Source organism: Dama dama, chromosome 24 (assembly GCF_033118175.1).
Source record: "Dama dama isolate Ldn47 chromosome 24, ASM3311817v1, whole genome shotgun sequence".
In the NCBI taxonomy this organism is placed as follows: Eukaryota; Metazoa; Chordata; class Mammalia; order Artiodactyla; family Cervidae; genus Dama; species Dama dama.
The window spans coordinates 37,536,817-37,555,912 of record NC_083704.1 but is presented as its reverse complement, the minus strand read 5'-3'; the positions used below and the strand labels follow the sequence as shown (position 1 = coordinate 37,555,912).

At 41.1% G+C, this 19,096-nt stretch overlaps 1 protein-coding gene across 2 annotated transcripts in view; it reads right to left on the bottom strand.

Moving 5' to 3' along the window:
- Positions 1–19,096, bottom strand: part of TAFA4 (TAFA chemokine like family member 4) — a 174,177-nt gene that overhangs the window by 27,985 nt on the left and 127,096 nt on the right. The gene's annotated exons all lie outside the window — the stretch shown is intronic.

Sequence of the window (19,096 nt, the reverse complement as noted above, 5' to 3'; positions counted from 1 at the left end):
CGACCCCATGGACTGCAGCACACCAGGCCTCCCTGTCCATCACCAACTCCTGGAGCTTGCTCAAACTCATGTCCATTGAGTTGGTGATGCCATCCAACCATCTCATCCTCTGTAGTCCCCTTCTCCTCCCACCTTTAATCATTCCTAGCATCAGGGTCTTTTCAAATGAGTCAGCTCTTTGCATCAAGTGGCCAAAGTAATTTCCCAAAGATGTTCTCCAGAGCAGTTTTCCTTCTCCCTCAGGATCTAATGCGGGATCCTGCATTATATTCAGTTCACTTTTCTTTAGTCTTCTTTTGTTAGAACTATTCCTCAGGCTTTATCTTTCACAACTTTGACATTTTTAAAGAATGCATGTCAGTTATTTTGTAGAATCTTCCTCACTTTGGATTTGTCTGATGTTTCCTCCTGATGAGTGTCAGGTAATCTTGGCAGATTACCCTAGAAGTGACACTATGTTCTCCTCTGTGCATCCTATCAGGAGGCACTTAATGTCCATTTATTCCACTACTGGTGCTGTAACTGTTAATTACTTGCTTAAGGTGGTGTCTACCATGTTTCTCCATTTCTAAAGGTATTATTTTGCCCTTTGTAACTAATAAGCATTTTAAGGGGATATATATTGAAATGATGGCAACACCCCATTCTTCATCAAATGTTCATCCACTATTTTTAGCATCCATCGATGATTTCCATCTGAGCCAGTTATTAACATGATGGTTGCACAACTGATTCTATATTAATGTTCAAATTATCTCAGATCTAGACAGGAGGAGACCCTTCACATTGGCAGCTCTGTCATTTTGACATATCCCCATTACTCTTTGAGTTCTTACTAACTTTCTGGCTCAAATGGAGACTCAAAGATGTGCCAAACTCACCCTTTATTTTCCCTGCCGTCATCATTTTACTCAAAGGAGACCTGTTTGTTTTCAGTGGGGCATCAGATTTAGAAACCAAGGTCTTGGCATAAAGATTTATTCACTGCTACCAGGGAGTGATTTGGGGCTGAAAGGATAGATAGATCTAGGAGTGTGTGTGTGCATGTGTGTGTACAGTGTAAGTTCACACCAATATCTCCAATTTCAACCTAGCGCCACAGGTTCTCACTACTCTGTCCACAATTCTCTATTTGTATCTCCTGACACCAACAATGACAAACCTGACTTCCATAGTCCTGTAACAAACAAAAAGTAGTTTAATTTACTTTGGAGTTCATTTTATCAGTTAGAACTCTTCTGTTGTAACAATGGAAACTGATCTGAGCTCACTTAATTCAAAGAGGATTTACTGGAAAAGTATCAGGAGAGTGCAGAGCAAAGACAGAACTTAGGTTAATAATGTGCGCGCGCTTAGTCACTCAGTCGTGTCTGACTCTTTGCGACCCCGTGGACTGTAGCCTGCCAGGCTCCTCTGTCCATGGGATTTCCCCCAGGCAAGAATACTGGAGTGGGTTGCCAAGCCCTCCTCCAGGGGATCTTCCCAATCCAGGGATGGAACCCAGGTCTCCTGCACTGCAGGCAGATTCTTTACCATCTGAGCCACCAGGGAAAGTCCAGGTTAATAGTAGTGGAACCTATTCTCATGAGTGACCCTGAGGGAATGATTCTACTCAGTGACTCTGCCATTCTGTTCAAGGTCAGGTCAGCTGTGGCAACCACCATCTAGGGTGATCCCCAGTCGGCCCTGCCTCCTCCAGTCCACACGTTGGTGCAGTCCCTTCCCACGTGGGACCAGGGCGGGTCTGCAGGACCAAGAGCCTGCCGTGGTAATATGGCACATCCAAAATTAGGTGGCCGCTCTTTCTGTGCCCTCTGCATCACTCACTCTAGGGAAACCATGGCATAAGTGGCCCTTATAAAGAGGGCCCTTTTTTTGTGGCATCTTTGTCTGGTTTTGGAATTAGGGTGATGGTGGCCTCATAGAATGAGTTTGGAAGCTTACCTTCTTCTGCAATTTTCTGGAAGAGTTTGAGTAAGATAGGTGTTAGCTCTTCTCTAAATTTTTGGTAGAATTCAGCTGTGAAGCCATCTGGTCCTGGGCTTTTGTTTGCTGGAAGATTTTTGATGACAGTTTCGATTTCCTTGCTTGTGATGGGTCTGTTAAGATCTTCTATTTCTTCCTGGTTCAGTTTTGGAAAGTTATACTTTTCTAAGAATTTGTCCATTTCACCCAAGTTGTCCATTTTATTGGCATAGAGCTGCTGGTAGTAGTCTCTTATGATCCTTTGTATTTCAGTGTTGTCTGTTGTGATCTCTCCATTTTCATTTCTAATTTTGTTAATTTGGTTTTTCTGTCTTTGTTTCTTAATGAGTCTTGCTAATGGTTTGTCAATTTTGTTTATTTTTTCAAAAAACCAGCTTTTAGCTTTGTTGATTTTTGCTATGGTCTCTTTAGTTTCTTTTGCATTTATTTCTGCCCTGATTTTTAAGATTTCTTTCCTTCTGCTAACTCTGGGGTTCTTCATTTCTTCCTTCTCTAATTGCTTTAGGTGTAGAGTTAGGTTATTTAATTGGTTTTTTTCCTGTTTCTTGATGTAAGCCTGTAATGCTATGAACCTTCCCCTTAGCACTGCTTTTACAGTGTCCCATAGGTTTTGGGTTGTTGTGTTTTCATTTTCATTCATTTCTATACATATTTTGATTTCTTTTTTGATTTCTTCTATGATTTGTTGGTTATTCAGAAGAGTGTTATTTAGCCTCCATATGTTTGAAGTTTTAACAATTTTTTCCCTGTAATTGAGATCTAATCTTACTGCACTGTGGTCAGAAAAGATGACTGGAATGATTTCAATTTTTTTGAATTTTCCAAGACCAGATTTATGGCCCAGGATGTGATCTATTCTGGAGAATGTTCCGTGTGCACTTTGTTTTGGGGTGAAATGTCCTATAGATATCAATTAGGTCTAGCTGGTCCATTGTGTCATTTAAGGTTTGTGTTTCCTTGTTAATTTTCTGTTTAGTTGATCTATCCATAGTTGTGAGTGGGGTATTAAAGTCTCCCACTATTATTGTGTTACTATTAATTTCCTCTTTCATACTCGTTAGCGTTTGCCGTACATATTGCGGTGCTCCTATGTTGGGTGCATATATATTTATAATTGTTATATCTTCTTTTTTGATTGATCCTTTGATCATTATGTAGTGTCCTTCTTTGTCTCTTTTCACTTCCTTTATTTGAAAGTCTACTTTATCTGATATGAGTATAACCAGGAATAGAAGGAACATACCTCAACATAATAAAAGCTATATATGACAAACCCACAGCAAGCATCACCCTCAATGGTGAAAAATTGAAGGCATTTCCCCTGAAATCAGGAACAAGACAAGGGTGCCCACTCTCACCACTACTATTCAACATAGTGTTGGAAGTTCTGGCCACAGCAATCAGAGCAGAAAAAGAAGTAAAAGGAATCCAGATAGGAAAAGAAGAAGTAAAACTCTCACTGTTTGCAGATGACATGATCCTCTACATAGAAAACCCTAAAGACTCTACCAGAAAATTACTAGAGCTAATCAATGAATATAGTAAAGTTGCAGGATATAAAATTAACACACAGAAATCCCTTGCATTCCTATATACTAACAATGAAAAAACAGACAGAGAAATTAAGGAAACAATACCATTCACCATTGCAACAAAAAGAATAAAATACTTAGGAGTATATCTACCTAAAGAAACAAAGGACCTATACATAGAAAACTATAAAACACTGATGAAAGAAATCAAAGAGGACACAAACAGATGGAGAAACATACCGTGTTCATGGATTGGAAGAATTAATATTGTCAAAATGGCTATTCTACCCAAAGCAGTCTATAGATTCAATGCAATCCCTATCAAGCTACCAACGGTATTTTTCACAGAACTAGACCAAAGAATTTCACAATTTGTATGGAAATACAAAAAACCTCGAATAGCCAAAGTAATCTTGAGAAAGAAGAATGGAACTGGAGGAATCAACCTGCCTGACTTCAGACTCTACTACAAAGCCACAGTCATCAAGACAGTACGGTACTGGCACAAAGACAGAAATATAGATCAATGGAACAGAATAGAAAGCCCAGAGATAAATCCACGAACCTATGGACACCTTATCTTTGACAAAGGAGGCAAGGATATACAATGGAAAAAAGACAACCTCTTTAACAAGTGGTGCTGGGAAAACTGGTCAACCACTTGTAAAAGAATGAAGCTAGAACACTTTCTAACACCATACACAAAAATAAACTCAAAATGGATTAAAGATCTAAATGTAAGACCAGAAACTATAAAACTCCTAGAGGAGAACATAGGCAAAACACTCTCCGACATAAATCACAGCAAGATCCTCTATGACCCACCTCCCAGAATATTGGAAATAAAAGCAAAACTAAACAAATGGGACCTAATGAAACTTAAAAGCTTTTGCACTACAAAGGAAACTATAAGTAAGGTGAAAAGACAGCCCTCAGATTGGGAGAAAATAATAGCAAATGAAGAAACAGACAAAGGATTAATCTCAAAAATATACAAGCAACTCCTACAGCTCAATTCCAGAAAAATAAATGACCCAATCAAAAAATGGGCCAAAGAACTAAACAGACATTTCTCCAAAGAAGACATACAGATGGCTAACAAACACATGAAAAGATGCTCAACATCACTCATTATTAGAGAAATGCAAATCAAAACCACAATGAGGTACCATTACACGCCAGTCAGGATGGCTGCTATCCAAAAGTCTACAAGCAATAAATGCTGGAGAGGGTGTGGAGAAAAGGGAACCCTCTTACACTGTTGGTGGGAATGCAAACTAGTACAGCCGCTATGGAAAACAGTGTGGAGATTTCTTAAAAAACTGGAAATAGAACTGCCATATGACCCAGCAATCCCACTTCTGGGCATACACACTGAGGAAACCAGATCTGAAAGAGACACGTGCACCCCAATGTTCATCGCAGCACTGTTTATAATAGCCAGGACATGGAAGCAACCTAGATGCCCATCAGCAGATGAATGGATAAGGAAGCTGTGGTACATATATACCATGGAATATTACTCAGCCATTAAAAAGAATTCATTTGAACCAGTCCTAATGAGATGAATGAAGCTGGAGCCCATTATACAGAGTGAAGTAAGCCAGAAAGATAAAGAACATTACAGCATACTGACACATGTATATGGAATTTAGAAAGGTGATAACGATAACCCTATATGCAGAACAGAAAAAGAGACACAGAAATACAGAACAGACTTTTGAACTTTGTGGGAGAATGTGAGGGTGGGATATTTCAAAAGAACAGCATGTATACTATCTATGGTGAAACAGATCACCAGCCCAGGTGGGATGCACGAGACAAGTGCTCCGGCCTGGTGCACTGGGAAGACCCAGAGGAATCGGGTGGAGAGGGAGGTGGGAGGGGGGATCGGGATTGGGAATACATGTAAATCCATGGCTGATTCATATCAATGTATGACAAAACCCACTGGAAAAAAAAATAATAATAATAATAAAATAAATAAATAAATAAATAAAATAAAATGAAAAGCAAAAAAAAAATAAATAAATAAAGAGGGCCCTTATAATAAAGAAACTGAAGTCTCTTGCCACTAAACCCCATGAGTGAGCTTCTAGGTGTATTTCCTCGGATGCTGCCCCAGCCCTGGTCTTTGTACCAATACAACAACAAACACCAGAAGCAGTGGTTTCAGGAAACCGTGCTGCATGCAGCTCTCTGGAGAGGGTCTGGTGGCCAGGAGTTAAAGTCTGTGGCCACCAGCCACAGAAGTGAGTAAAATAATATACAGTTGGCCTGCGAACAATGCAGGAGTTAGAAGCACCAGTTCCCACACAAAATTGAAAATCTGAATATAACTTATGGTTGGCGCTCCTTACCTATAGTTACACATCCACAAATTCAGCCAACCACAGGTCATGTGGCACCATAGTGCATATTTATTAAGGAAAATCAGAGTATACTGGACCTGCACAGTTCAAGCCTGTGTTGTTCAAAGGTCAACTGTACGTCGTTTCAAGCCTAAGATCAGGGCTAATTTGTTACACAGTAACAGATAACTAATACACTAACTCTGGATATAACTAGTATGGAAAGACTTAGCTTTGCTCTGATGAAAAAAAAAATACAATATAAACAAGACTGCAGAGGTAGTGTTCAGAAATTATTAATGAAAGGCAAGTTTTTTGAGCACCCTCAGAGCACTCACCTCATGGTTTTCACAGATTCCATTTACATATAAATTGTTCTGTGAATTACAAGAAATCTCATCTACTCATTAAAACAGGTTTCCCCAAGGAGTCCCATGGGTTAATGTGTTGCTCAGTCTCTGTTGCTTGGTGTATGTGCTTCGAATGATAAAATTCATTTTAAAAATTCCATATTTCAGATTTTCAGTCCATAAGGGCAGGCCTTCTACAAAATAATCTCTGTATCATGCTGAATGATTTTCTGGCCCTTCCCTGTCATACCATCTTAAACGGTGAAAAACGAAATCCAAATCACAGTGAGAACAAACACTAAGGCAGTTTCATTTGTAAAATACATAAAAGTGGAACCAATACCCAGAGAGTCAAACCACCAACACGAGAGACAGCTTTCAATCCACAACACAAGAACACATAAATATGAAAGACATAATTAAAACTATAAACCTAATTAAATGTTCACAAGAAGAGTGTTTATTTCCCATAGGTAGTTGTGTATGACTGTAAGAAAGCACATAAATAAAAAATAAAGAGTAATTACAGTGTCGGTAAAGTAGCACGGAACTTCAGCAGCACGTGAGCAGAGAAGTGACAACCGGCAAGAGTTCACGGGGAGAGTCTTTCCCCAGTTTCCAACTGCACATAAGCACCTTCGGGTCAAACGACCCCAAACAGGTAACGACTGGGGGCCGGGGGAGAGGGGTGGCCAATCCTCTCAGTGACCCCCTCCCCGTCAGCTGCCACGACACACGAACACGGGCTGGGTGGCCTCAAAAACAGACATTTGTGTCTCAGAGTTCTGAAAGCTAGACACCCAAGAACAAGGTGCTGGGCGATTCAATTCCTGGTGAGAGTTCTTTCCCTGGCTTTAGACAGTCTGTTTTAAAAAAAAAAAAAAAATTTAATTTACTTACTTTAGTTTTCTGGCTACACAGCATGTGGGTAAGCTGTTAGTTCACCTGACCAGGGATCGAACCTGCGCCCCCTGAGTTGGAAGGTTAGAGTCACAACCAACGGACCGCAGGGAAGTCCCCCTCCTTCTTACTGTGTCCCCACATGGCAGAGATAGCACACTCGAGCATTGCTTCCTCTGCCCTCTAAGGACACCAGCCCTATTAAATTAGGGTCCCCCCATGACCTCATTTAACTTTTATCACCTCCTCACAGACCCTGTCTCCAAATACAGTCACATTTGGGAGTCAGGGCTTCAACATATGAATTTGGTGGGGGAAGTCTGTAACAGCCATCATGCCTTAATTAGGTCTTAAATGGCCATAGAGAGTCTATAATGAAAACAGCTCTAAACCTCATTAAGAAAATAAAAGAAATATGCTTTAGTAACTTCCTAGACTAGCCAAGAAGTGATGTGAACATTTATTAATACTATAGTTTGCTGAGAGTTTTGTTGCTATTTAGATAACCATCCACCAATGCAAATAGATTTTTTTTTTCTATTCAGTCTTGTCTCTGAATAATCAGCTTGCCTGGTGTAGATTTTATTCATTTATATAGCACCAACTCTGGTACTTTATTGATTTTAAGAAACTTTTTTTTTCCATCTTTTAACATGTCAGGAGATGTCACAACTGGTAGCATCTTACCATTATAATTGGCATTGCTTTCCCTTCTTTGAAATTCACAAAATAGCAGTGTATTTCGCAACTGACAGCATTTCTGACCTGATCAACTATGGCAGGTTGCAAGCACTGTTCTAAACTTCCTATAAATATTGTCCTACGTAATCTTTAAAAATGCTATGATGTAGGTACTATTTTCATTTCCATTTTATATTTAACAAAATATCCAGAAATTAATCTGCCCACATTGACAAAACTAGAGAATGGAAAGAGGAAAGATTCAAACCTACACAGTGTCTATGATGTCAGAGGATGGTGGAAAGTGTAGTAGCTATGGTAGCAAATATTTTACCACGTGTATGCTCAGATGCTCAGTCATGTGTGACTTTTTGCAACCCCATGGACTGTAGCCGGCCAGGCTCCTCTGTCCATGAGATTTTCCAGGCAAGAACGCTGCAGCGGGTTGCCATTTCCTCCTCCAGGGGAGCTTCCCGACACAGGAAATGAACCCACATTTCCTGCATCTCCTGCATTGACAGGCAGATTCTTTACCACTGAACCACCTGGGAAGCCCAATATTTACACTAAGTACAACCAAAATAGTGTGTCCACCTCAGCAAGTCACAAGACATGGCTCAGCCCTCCCCACATAAACATCTTTTCTACCTGAGGTCAGTGTTTGCGTGGCTCCACTGACTTTCTAGAAATATGTGTACTGTTGACATTCAATAATAAGGTGTGCCTGGCTTCTTTGTCATCTTTGTTCCTGGCACTGAAGATGGGTACTCAGAAACAGGTACTTAATACAGATGAAGGAATGCCGACAGAGGACGAGGATCCAGTGTGGGTGAATTCACTGATTATACAGCTTGAGCAGCTCATGTTTTAACCCTGTATTAGGCAGGGTTCTCCAGAGAAAGGGGACCAATAGGGTGTGCGTGTGTATATACACAGAAAGAGATTTATCCTAAGGAACTGGCTCAAGTGATTATGGAAGCTGGCAATTCCCAAGATCTACAGGGTGAGTCAGCAAGCCGGAGAAGCGAGAGAGCCATGGGGTCATTCTAGCCCAAAGGTGGACAAATTCCAGACCCAGGAAGTGCATGTGTTTCAGTCAGAGTCTAAAAACAGGAAAGGTTGGAAGAAATCTCTCTTATTTAAGAGGAACATACAGCTTTTTGCTCTATTTAGGCCTTCAACTGATTGGATGAGGCCCACTCATTCGGGGGAGGTCAACTTAGTCTATAGATTAACCTAAAATTCAAAAGATCATCTTATCCAAAACACCCTCACAGAAACACCCAGAATAATGTTTGACCAGGCACCCTGCCAGTCAAGCTGACATATAAATGTAATCATCATAAACATCATACATCTATCTATGAAGTTGCTAGACAGGAAAACAATGAGAGTAGAAAACAGACAAGAAACTAGTGGCCTAGTTCTCTATAAAGATGTACAAGAGGGATGCCTTGTTCAATAAGCTTAGTACCAGGAATTAGCCACTTCAGATAAATTCACTTAAAACCAAGATGCATTTTCTCTCTTAAACAGCAAGGAACATTTTGGTCGGGGAGCTGTCCTGAAAACTACAGCTACATACATATAATAATATAAGGGCTATGCAGTAAGTGCGAAGTTGTGCTGAAATTTCTCATGTGAGGTTTACTTTAGAGCTTCAAGGTGTGGAGTGGAGGATGGACGAATGAGTTATCCAGAAGTGGAGCCAAGTTCACTGGACAGAAACTGGCCAAAGAAGGCGGAAGAAAAGAAAAATCACTATCCTTTTTTACGCCATTAATCCTTTTCAGTTTCTGAGCCACCCCTTCCAGGTTTCTCTGGATAGGTGGATGGAAGTGTATTTATTTATTTAACCAGCACTTCCATACAGCATACTATGTGCCAGACACTATTCTCAGGGCTCTTAGAGGCATATTTTATTAAACTGGGGAAACTTGAAACATTATTTATTTTTAATTTTACTTTTTTTTTTAATTGGAGGATAATTGCTTTGCAATATTGTGATAGTTTCTGCCACCTATCAACATGAATCAGCCATAGGTATACATACGTTCCCTCCTTTTAAAATCTCCCAGCCCATCCCACCCCTCTAGGCTGTGACAGAGCACAGGCTTCGGGTCCCTGTGTTATACACCAAATTCCCACGGGCTATATATTTCACACACGGTAATATATACATTTCAGTGATACTCTCTCAAATCATCTCACCTTCTTATTCTTTTCCACACTTGTGAATTTACAATCAGGTTGTATATGTTCTTTTCCCAAAAGGTGACATAACATACTGGCAGAAGTGTAAAATCTAATATGCCTGGCTTCTCCCTCACCTGAATAATTTATGTATATGCCATTAAAAGAGTTATGACAATTCTTACGACAAAAATTCACTGCTTTGGGATTGCTACAGAGGATAGATTAACATTATCTGCTTAAATACATATCTGTTTTTCTTATTAAATATGTTTTTAAGAAAAGTTGACAGCAGGGTAAATAAATACATATTTGTCCCAGTGCAGTCAGGGTCTTCCCGGGATAAAAGGGATAAAATGCAAAACCTCATTTGCAATCAAAGTTCTACTTTGATTGGCTGAAGCTACTTGAAAGCTGATGGAGAGACAGAAGGCATCCGATTAGGGTGAGTTTCTTGATGCTATTATTTCCCTCGCATCCTTTTGCTTTTGTTTAAATCCTTTTCCTGCTTCCTCCTCCAGTCCAGCACAGGAAAATACACCCTCAGAGGGAAGCCTCACACTCCAGTGATCTTAGCAAGTGTTTCTTTGATTTGAGCAGGGTTTTCTCTACAGTATTCTCAGCCTCCCCCTCCATGGGAGCAAAACACAGCAAACAGAAGGCTGAAAACAAGAGTTTGTGCAATGATAGCAGAGAATGAGGCCCTGGCGTGCCCCTTGCCTTACACAAGCTCACTATGCCTAGTTGTACTTCCCATCTAAACTCTCAACTTTCTTCCCCAGTCCTGGCCCCAACTTCGCTCTCTGTCGAAACGAGAGTCGTGACATATGGACATTAAGACTGTGGTAGCCACGGGACCATCAGCTGGACAAAAGTCATAATTTAGTTGTGCAGACAGGTATTCCCTGGGCCCCTGCTATGCTCCAGGCCCTCTGCTGGGGTTGAGGAGACAGTAGTAAAGAACAGAGATGCTTCTGGCCTCAGCAAGTAGAGATAACAAATGGCAATATCTGACGATTCTCCCAACATGGAAATGGACTTCTTCCCTGAAGGTAACCAAGGAGAGAGCACTGGACTTGGAGTCAGAATTACTGAGCTGAACGCCAGCTTCCAGACTTGGGGAATTCAACTCAGTAATTCAACCTCATTTTTCTGACTCTGCAACTAGTCTGTTATCTATCACACATGATGGTTCTGAAGTTTCAATTAAAGTGCTTAATGATATCGTGAGCTACTTCGAACACCACAGATGTTGAATAAATGACTTCGGGTTTTTGTTTACATATTTATTCAACAACTATTTGTTGAGCACTTGCTCCGTGCCAGACACATGGAAACGTAACACTGACCAAGACAGGACAAAGAACTCTCTTCCTCAAGGACCTCTCATATTCTGGTGATGGAAGCAACACAAAACAGCAAAGAATTTAAAATCGGGAGGGCCCAAGAACCTAACATGTCAGCGTGACATCAAAGCAGGCGAGAGACCAACACTTGCAGATATCTGAGGGCAAGAGGCCCTGACACCTGGTGTTGTGTGAGAGAAGGGAAGACTCACAGGCAGTGATGCCAGGAAGATAATGCAGGGTGCGTGGGCAGCTTCCCCAGCGCCTCGTGGGTCACAGTGGGGGCTTGGGCGTTACTGACGATATGACTCAGAGCCCCTGGGAAGTGTGAACTTAGGGTGACCTGCTATGACAAACGTCTACAAAGGATCTACTGTGATGAGCACAGACTAAAGAGGAATAAGGATGGAAGCAGGGACGCAGCTCCTGTCACCACAATCCAGGGAGAGGTGATGATGGCTCGGAGCAGGTGGTGGCACTGGTGATATTAGGAAAGGTGGGGTTCTGGACACAGTTAGAAGGTAGAGGTGACGGGAGGGGTCACACGTACGGTGTGAGCGGAAGAGAGCTGTCAAAGCAGACTCTGAGGCTGCTGCCTTGAACAACAAGAAGGGTGGGGATGACCCTCCAAGAAATGAGAGCTAAACCAGGAGCTTACTCGGTTTTCGGTGCTGGTTAGATACCTGAGGAACACCAACCAGGTGGTGAGGTGTGAGACTTGAGTCTGAAGATTAAGAGAGAAGGTTGGCTTAAGTCTGTCCATCATTAGAATACGTGGATAGAATTTAAAGCCATCAGATGGGGTCAAATCCCCAAAAGAAGTAACTGGACCTCAAGAATTTTTTTTAAACGCTCACTTTAATGGTACAAATTTGGAAGAAAAGGAGTAACCAGCAGCCTAAAAGGAGAACCAAGGATGAATGAGGGGTGTTCTGGCAGCCCAGGGGACGAGGTTTCAAGGATAAGTGAGTGATCGTGTTAAATGCTCTGTGAAGTGAAATAAGATGAGGACCACTGGATATTACAGAATTAAAGCCACTGATGGCCTTCACAAGAAAAGTATCAGAAGAAGAGCGGAGGCAAATCATGATTGGAACAGGTTTCAAGAAAACATTTAAAGTGAGAAATTGGAAATAATTACAGCTAGAAATTGTGCTGTGAAAGGCAGAAGAAAAATAAGAACGCATACAGTATACAGATGTTAGCAATTTTAAGGTAGGAGAGTTTACAACAAACATGTATCAGCTCAGTCGCTCAGTCATGTCCAACTCTTTGTGACCCCATGGGCTGCAGCACGCCAGGCCTCCCTATTCATCACCAACTCCCGGAGCCTACCGAAACTCAGGTCCATTTAGTCGGTGATGCCATCCAACCATCTCGTCCTCTGTTGTTCCCTTCCCCTCTCACCTTCAATCTTTCCCAGCATCAGGGTCTTTTCAAACGAGTCAGTTCTTTGCATCACGTGGCCAAAATATTGGAGTTTCAGCTTCAACATCAGTCCTTCCAATGAATATTCAGGACTGATCTCCTTTAGGATGCACTGGTTGGATCTCCTTGCAGTCCAAGGGTCTCTCAAGAGTCTTCTCCAACACCACAGTTCAAAAGCATCAATTCTTCGACACTCAGCTTTCTCTCTAGTCCAACTCTCACATCCATACATGACCACTGGAAAAACCATAGCCTTGACTAGATGGACCTTTGTTGGCAAAGTAATGTCTCTGCTTTTTAATATGCTGCCTAGGTTCTGTTGGAGACAACTGGATACAGAAAACTGCCATAGAGACATCTGAGCAGGTAGGAGATAATGGGCGCAACCTATGTGAAGAGGTGGGCATTTGATAGAAGCCCACACAGTCCATTTATAACCTTCCTTATCCCAGTTTTCTGGGTGTCACCATTGTGCCGGATGTTCTATATGGAAACTGTGTTTACTGCTATATGACTATTCACTGACGACATCAGATAAAAAATTATACCTGGTCACACAAATCTAGTCCTACTCAAGACCAGGAACTGTACCGTCAGGTCTCAGAGCAGCCTCTAGGTGATGGTCCAAAACATCCCATGACGCAAGTAGGAGGAAGGCTGAAGAATTGCATAAAGTCATTGCCAGTGGCACAGTATAGCTGCCTGAATACTACTCAAAGCCACTTTACTGAGAATACGGCAGATTTAGGTCAAGAGAAGAAAGTCACCTGGAAAGATTTCTCAGAAGAGAGTGGCTGGGACTTCCCTGGTGGCCCAGTGGTTAAGACTCTGTGCTCCCAAAGCCGGGGGCCAGGGTTCGATCCCCAATCCCTCATCAGGGAACTAGATCCCACATGTAAGTTCCCACAGAGAACTAGATCCTGCAACTAAGAGTTTGCATGCTGCAGCTAAAGATCCACGTGCCACAGCTAAGACCCAGCACAGACAAACAAATAAACATATTTCTGCTGGAGAGGGTGTGGAGAAAAGGGAACCCTCTTACACTGCTGGTGGGAATGCAAACTAGTACAGCCGCTATGGAAAACAGTGTGGAGATTTCTTAAAAAACTGGAAATAGAACTGCCATATGACCCAGCAATCCCACTTCTGGGCATACACACTGAGGAAACCACATCTGAAAGAGACACGTGCACCCCAATGTTCATCGCAGCACTGTTTATAATAGCCAGGACATGGAAGCAACCTAGATGCCCATCAGCAGATGAATGGATAAGGAAGCTGTGGTACATATACACCATGGAATATTACTCAGCTATTAAAAAGAATTCATTTGAATCAGTCCTAATGAGATGGATGAAACTGGAGCCCATTATACAGAGTGAAGTAAGCCAGAAAGATAAAGAACATTACAGCATACTAATACATATATATGGAATTTAGAAAGATGGTAACGATAACCCTATATACAAAACAGAAAAAGAGACACAGAAATACAGAACAGACTTTTGGACTCTGTGGGAGAAGGTGAGGGTGGGATATTTCAAAAGAACAGCATGTATACTATCTATGGTGAAACAGATCACCAGCCCAGGTTGGGATGCATGAGACAAGTGCTCGGGCCTGGTGCACTGGGAAGACCCAGAGGAATCGGGTGGAGAGGGAGGTGGGAGGGGGGATCGGGATGGGGAATACGTGTAAATCCATGGCTGATTCATGTCAATGTATGACAAAACCCACTGAAATGTTGTGAAGTGATTAGCCTCCAACTAATAAAAAAAAATTAAAAAAAAAAAAAAAAAGAGAGAGAGACTGACTGAAGTGTCAAAGGGCTAAAGAGAAGCTCATAGAGAAATGAGTGAAGCTCCTGAATGGTTTCGTAAACATTTATAATCATACAGCAGAAGGCAATAATAAAACAAAAAATGACACATTACCTGTTTCCTGTATAAAGTCATATCTAATCCAGTCTAAGAATTCTATCCTACCTACTTGCTCTCTCCCCCCTCAAGACCTTCTTCCTGTACTCAAAAAATGCAATACCATTTTTGGGGAGAAAACTATTACTATCCTATTCTAATGGATATTATAGATATAATTTTCAATAACAGATTAAAAGTCAAAAGAATAATATGTTCTAACTCAACACAACTCAGTCACTTTCCTTAGTTTTTAGAGTATCTACAAACTTCTCATTCTCAGCATTCTTAATTCCTCTTGCCAAAAATTTTCTTTCACTATTCAACAACACACGTATTTTAAAGACTCTCCCTCCACACTTAATCAAGGCTACTATCCCTTTGCCATTCTTTGTTAAGAATACCATCAACTAGAAGACACATATACAAAGATGATAAGCAGCACAGAATAAGCGCTCTGAGAGGATCTCAATATTAGATGAATATACATTTCACATATAGTATTTCTGATTATTTATATATACCAACTAAAAACTCCCAGATTAATTATTACATAACATAAAAGTTGTCTTTAATTAGTAACATATACTTTCACATGTTACACTGAGATGTACCTTTTTCAGTAGTTATGTATGGATGTGAGAGTTGGACTACAAAGAAAGCTGAACACCGAGAAGTTGATACTTTTGAACTGTGGTGCTGGAGAAGACTCTTGAGAGTCCCTTGGACTGCAAGGAGATCCAACCAGTCCATCCTAAAGGAGATCAGTCCTGGGTGTTCATTGGAAGGACTGATGTTGAAGCTGAAACTCCAATACTTTGGCCACCTGATGCGAAGAACTGACTCATTGGAAAAGATGCTGGGAAAGATTGAAGGTGGAGAAGAAAGGGATGACAGAGGATGAGATGGTTGGACGGCATCACCGACTCAATGGACATGAGTTCGGGTAAACACTGGGAGTTGGTGATGGACAGGGAGGCCTGGCATGCTGCAGTCCATGGGATCGCAAAGAGTCAGACACAACTGAGCGACTGAACTGAATCTTCCTATATTTCAGAAGTGTTCCTTCAAGGCATCTGTCATAGACTGAATTATGCCCTCTTCCCACAAAAATTTGTATGCTGAATCTCTAATCCCCAATATCACAGTATTTTGAGATAGGGCCTTTCGGCAGGCATTCGGGTTAAACGAGGTCTTAAGGGCAGAGCCCTAACCCAAGAGGACTGGTGTTCTTATAAGAAAAGGGAGAGACACCAGAGACCTGGCCCCCTCTGCACACGCACACAGAACAGGCCATGTGAGGACACGGTGAGAAGAGGGGAGTCTGCAGGCCAGGAAGAGATCGCACTGGAAGATGAATGTGCTGACACCTTGATCTTGGACTTCTAACTTCAAGAACTAGGAGAAAATAGATTTCTGTTGTTTAAACCACCCAGTCTGTGCTAATTTGTTATGGCAGCCTGAGATGACTCATACATTGTCATACAGATTCTCACTTCATGGACTGCAAGAGGGTGATGAGCTTCACATCAAGGGGTATCACAGCGGTAACACGACTAGGCAAAATACATCATCTGGGATCATTTGTGTTTCTGAAAAAGTGTGTGTGTGTGTGTGTGTGTGTCTGTGTGGTAAATTGGATTTTTAAGCCCAATTCATTATTTGCTTTGGTTTATAGTGGCATAGTTTGTTACACAAGTAAATTGTTTTGGAGACTGGTCTTATTCTTGGAAAATATATGCAGTTTGCCACTTACTTTCAAACAATAAAAAAAAAAGGAATAGCTACACAGGCATAGGAGTGTGTAATTGGCAGTTCTAATATGATAGGGGGGCTTCCGTGGTGGCTCAGATGGTAAACAATCTGCCTGCAACGCCTCGTAAGGGATATGAAGATATACTTTTCATTCAACCTTTCTCCAGATTTGAGGAGTTTCCAAATAATAAGTTGGGGTCAGGAGAAGCTAACATTGCAAGAAAAAACTCAAAGTCATTCTAGTCTTTAAAGACTCCAGGTACCTCTGTTTCAATAGCTAGCTTGCCATCTCTCTACTTTGGGGAGGTTTTCAACAAGTGACTTCATTCCTCTTTGCCTCTGTTTCCATGTCTGCAAAATAATAAACCCTCAGAGGGTGGGTCGAGGATAAACAGTAATACAGGTGAAGTGGTAAAAATGGTGCCTGATACAATAAGTGCTCAATACATATGGGAAGTAAGAGATGCAAACTAGTATACTCAGGATATGACAATAAGGTCCTACTGTATAGCACAGGGAACTATATTCAATATCCTCTGATAAATTACATGGAAAGGAATATGAAAAAGAATATGTATGTGGATAGCTGAGTTGTTCTTCTATACAGCAGAAACTAACATAACATTGTTCAATGTTCAACTTCAATAAAATTTTTACTGCTAATAACAGTAAGTATGATAGTAACCTTGCCTGGAGAATCCCACGGACAGAGGAGCCTGGTGGGCTACAGTGCATGGGGTCACAGAGTCGGACACGACTGAGCGACTCACACACCCACACACACCCACAACAGTAACATTACTGCTTTAATTATGATGAACTACTTAAATAACTGTCACACTGGGAAGATCTAGGAAGAAATGCAAAGAACTGAATTAAAATCATTTTTTAAAAATGATACTTCTCAGAATAAGGAAAAAGTAAATGCCTTCTATTAGCAAAACATCCCCCTAATAAGGCTCCCCTCACTCAACTGATATTTATTAAATATTTGAAATAGCAACCTCTGTTTTAATTTTTTCCCACCTGGTGTGTGGTGGTGGTTTTGTCACTCAGTCATGTCTGACTCTTGCGAGTCCATGGACTGTAGCCTGCCAGGCTCCTGTGTCCATGGGATTTCCCAGGCAAGAATACTGGAGTGGGTTGCCATTTCCTTCTCCAGGGGATGATATTCCCAACCCAGGGATAAAACCCAGGTCTCCAGCATTGCAGGCAGATTCTTTATCAGCTGAGCCACCAGGGAAGCCCTCACCTGGTGCATTAATTCCTTTATTTCTTAAGAAATCTTCCTTCAGTGCTTCCTTAAACCCCTAACTCTCCCAATAGAAGCCAGCTGCTGCCAAATTTAGGGCATCTCCAACCGTGAGAGTCACGACTCCCATCCCCACTGCACTGGACTATATTCTGGGCGCTCCACTTTCTGTCTCTCTGGTTCCTGGTTTCATCACTGCCTAGTACCTTCAAAGGTTTTAAATTCAGCAGGCCCACTGGAGGACGGGAAATCAAATAAAGTATCTCCCCATGCTCAGATGATCAGATTGAGCTGCCTTCTTCTGAAAGGGGAACATGACTGCAGAGACATGGAAAAGACTGCAAAATGCCTCTCCCATAGCAGTAGCTGATGAAGTAGAAAACTGACATTAGGATTTACTGGCACCTTCCCTCCCAGCCCCAGACACATTCCTCCCCATTCCTAGCACTCCCACAAATCAGGAGTAAGTGCAAGAAAGAAAAGAAAAAAAAAAAAAGAAGTGTAACTGTTGAGCTCAGTTTCAAAGAACCTGTTACACAACATGTGTGTGTGTGTGTGTTTGTGTGTGTATGCTAATGTCAGAATAAAGCCAAACAGAGAGTTAAAAGATAAAAATAAACAAAAGGACTTGTTTTAGCCCCTGCAAGTCCCTTCAATATCTGTATCTGTGATTTCAACAACATTTCTTGCGCAGTTGGATAGATTTCTTAATCGTTCTACTAAATTTATATGCAGAACCATCTCAGTAGACAAAAATAAATAAATCTATATGCATGTAGAAACTGGCAATAAGCTTCCACTTGTACATTTCAAACATAAAAAATATACGATTTTTTCACATTTTCTCTTAGAAAATTTTGTTCCATTTTACTTCTAGCTAAAATAGACTAGAACAGAAATACTGCATAATGATTTTTTTAACAAAACCTCAACAATTTTTAGTTGTTAAACTCTCTTATAAGCATGTCACTAAGTATCTAAGCCCAGAATTAAAATAGCATTCTGAATCTGACTTGTCACCATGAACCTTTTCTGAATGGCAACTCAGCAGAAGCAGTTTTCAATAAATGTTTTAACTTTTTAAATTCCAGTTAAATGGTAATTTAAGATGGTAAATTAATCACTTAGGTCAGTGTTCCTGAGATGCAACCAATACTACAGTTGAGGAAGACAAAAGAGTCAAACTCACAAGAGCAAAAAAATAAAAGTTAACACATCAAACAAGTGAGAAACATTTCATCGTGTTTTGGGAGATGGAAAGCAGGTAGATTAGAAGTGACTGATTGGGACAGGAGAAGGAAGAGGATGCAATCACTTCACTTGCAAGGACCTCAATAGGTCCTTCAAGGCACGGTGCTCAAAGGAGGAGGCCTGACTGACCACCCATACACTCAAAACCAAAGGCC